The sequence below is a fragment of the Triturus cristatus genome, chromosome 10 (assembly GCF_964204655.1).
Source record: "Triturus cristatus chromosome 10, aTriCri1.1, whole genome shotgun sequence".
Taxonomy (NCBI): domain Eukaryota; kingdom Metazoa; phylum Chordata; class Amphibia; order Caudata; family Salamandridae; genus Triturus; species Triturus cristatus.
Window position 1 is genome coordinate 1,183,128,854 of NC_140593.1, and position 3,279 is coordinate 1,183,132,132.

Here is a 3,279-nt window from a genome sequence, read left to right on the forward strand (position 1 = left end):
AGAACCATAGCATAGAGGTAAAAACAAGATGGCTGCGCCCATTCACGACTGCGTGGGTAAGTTTGTGCGATATTTCTCGCGAACATGCAATCATCGTCGCGAACAAGTAAAATGCGCTCCCGAACACAACATGCGCATCGCGAACACGCTATCCGCGACCCGGAACAGGAAATAAGGTATCGCGAGCGCGCGGGACAATTGAAAAACAAGGTGGCCGCGCCCATCGGCGACCGCATGGGTAAGATCGCGAGATATTATCCCCCGAGCATGCAAACAGCTCCTCGAACACGCTCACCGCGCTCCCGAACAAGAAAAAGCCATCACGAACGGGTGCCCCAAGCAATGACGCAAGCTCGCGAAGCTACGCGTAGCTCACGTAGTGCAAGAACATCTTCGCAAAGCTTCGTGAAGCGCGTCTACGTGAACTACGCCCAGGCTTACGTATCTGTTCTATTTTTATACACAGCAAAGTAACTTTTAGGACCACATCAATAGAAAATCCTAAAGGTTTCTTTGCTGTATTTTAAAATAGAAAAGATACAGTATTTATAGGGTTAAAAGTTCCCTTATGCATGTATTTAAACAATTAAACTCAGCATTTAAAAAGCTTTACAGCTTTGCGCAATAATGAGGTTAGAGTATTTCTTTTGTTTCACATATTGACAGCTTATCAATTCTGAATGTCCATCACTCTATTGCTTAAAATATTATTTATATTTTTAGCCCCAGATGTTTGGAGAGGAAAGAATGGACATGGAGAACCAGACCAGTGTGATCTACTTTATTTACCAGGGCCTATCAGACAATCCATAGCATCCGACTGCACTCTTTGCCCTTTGCCTTACAACTTACATTGTTGGGTTAGTAAGCAACAGTGCCATCATGGCTGCCATTGCTACTGATTCCAAGCTTCATACCCCCATGTATTACTTCATCTGGAGCCTGTCACTAGTGGACATCTGCATATTGACCGGGATAGTGCTCCAGCTTCTGGTCAGCACTATCTCACAGAGGAAGACCGTCTCCTACTAACGCTGCATTGTACAGTTGTATGTTTTGTTTTTATGGGGACCATTGAAAATCTATGGCCAATGACCGATATGTTGCTAACTGTAGGCATTATTTTACAGCAATGAGCAAGAATGTGTACACTGTATTGGTGGCAGGTTCCTGGATAGGTGGTCTCCTGAATTATTTCCTATACAGTATGATGGTCGTCACGCTGTCATTTTGTGCATTAAACCTGATCCAGAGCTTCTTCTGTGATGTGTTTGCACTTCCGAAGCTCTCCTGCTCAGAAAACACTATCATTGCTATCCCGATTTTCACTGTGGGCACATTCATAGCCTAGGTCTCCATTGTCCCTATAGTGATCTCATACATCCGTATCATCGCAACTGTATTGAGTATCCGCTCAAGCAAGGGGAGGAGTTAAACCTTCAGCACCTGCTCTTCACACCTCATTGTTGTAAGTTTGTACTATGGGACCATTATATTCACCGAATTCCAGCCTAGCTCCAGCTACCCACATGAGAGGAAGAAATCAATAATTGTGATGTACACCATTGTCCCCATGCTGAACCCTTTCATATACAGCCTAGGAAATGTACAAATGAAACAAGCTTTGAAGATAATGTGTAGATGCATCTTCTTTGCAAGTTCTAAAAGTTTTCTCTTTATTTCTGATCTATAAACCAAACCTAGGGTAGATATTATTTAACTGCAAACCACATTCTTCATCAATCTCTTAATTCCACTCTACTCAAACTTGATTCTGAATAAAAAAAAGGGTGTTCCTGATACACAATCATGTTTCTTTCCAATTAAAAATTTCTAATACGAATTAGCTCTGCAAGACTCACAAGCTCAATTTCACTTTCTCTCCCTGACATGTTTTCTCTTTTCTGTATGTCAATGTTGCATGTGAATATGACAACTCTTTCATTTGTCAATGGTTTATAGTTGTTGTTGGTTCACTTACTACTGAAAGTAGACTAATTAGAGTTTTGTCTCACCCAAAAATGCTTTTTTGTTGCTTACTTTTAGTCCTTATAAGAGGCTTAATTTTGTCTCTGGTGCTTGCACAGGTTGTGTGACATCAGTATATTTTAGGCAACTTCTTTTGTATTTTACTCACCTCTTAATGTCCATTTTACTCACCTCTTAATGTCCATGTTTAGGGTCAATTTTAAGTCAGAATCGTTTCTCTTTGACGGTAATTCTCTGGCAATACACTGTACCAGTATGCCAACCACCACCTGCAGAGGTTTGTAACATGTTAAAAATAGTTAAAATATGCGTCAGTTTGAAATGTATTGTATGGATTAAAGATTAAAGGACATTATAAACTGTAGATGTCTTTTTTGTGCTCTTAAAGTTTGAGGACAGGGTCCTCATACAAGAGTTTAGAGCCTCTCAAATAAGAGATAAGGTCTTTATTAGATGTTAGCCTCTTAGGTTACAGCAACAGCAGGTGGGTTCTGTCAGGGCTTCATCCTGCCTCCAACTGTCCCTGTCTCTGATATCCTAGCTTCCAATCTACTCAGCTCCACTCCACACACCAATATTCTATTACATGTTTTACTCTTAGCGGTTCAGACATCAGCTCAGACTTACATAGAATGGGGACATACAGACTTCTACACACCTCCCTTTATTACAAACAACAAAACCAATAACAGATATTCCTTTATTTATAAAGTACAAGGACAATCATTGACAATCATTGACAATCCCTCATCTCCAACATGTCTTGCTTATATATTCCCTCAACAATAACCTTTTTGAACTCTCCTACACCCACTCAGACACCCTAAGACAAAAAACAGCTGTCACAGAAGCTCGGCAAATGGTCACAGCTCATTGCGAACAAAGAAATGAGACAACTAGGTTGTGACTCCATTGCACAATGGCCCAAGATGTGCAAGCCTTGAAACCTCCTCGGACATGAGACCCGAACAGTACAGCTGCATACTCATAGTGATACCATAACACTTATACATGCAGGACACATAGTCACAGATGCTCAGTCACGTCAGTCAGGGCACAGAACACAATGGGTTTGTGGAAATATGGATTTTTCTGGTCAGTTATGTCCCCTATCTTGGACCCCAACGGTTCTATGTGCATGTCACAAGTACATGTGTGTTCCCTCCAGTTCCAGTTATAAAGACGCAAACACATGTGCGTCCACCGTCAACATGTCCTCTGGCAGATCCGCCATGAATAGGCCGGATATTCCATTCCTAAGTATGAAAAGCCACCGGCTTTATATGGTTC

At 41.5% G+C, this 3,279-nt stretch overlaps 1 pseudogene; it reads left to right on the forward strand.

Annotated features, from left to right (window-relative positions):
- The first annotated feature begins 753 nt into the window (after window positions 1–753).
- Window positions 754–1,693, forward strand: LOC146796968 (olfactory receptor 1f45-like; annotated as a pseudogene).
- Window positions 1,694–3,279: the final 1,586 nt, after the last annotated feature.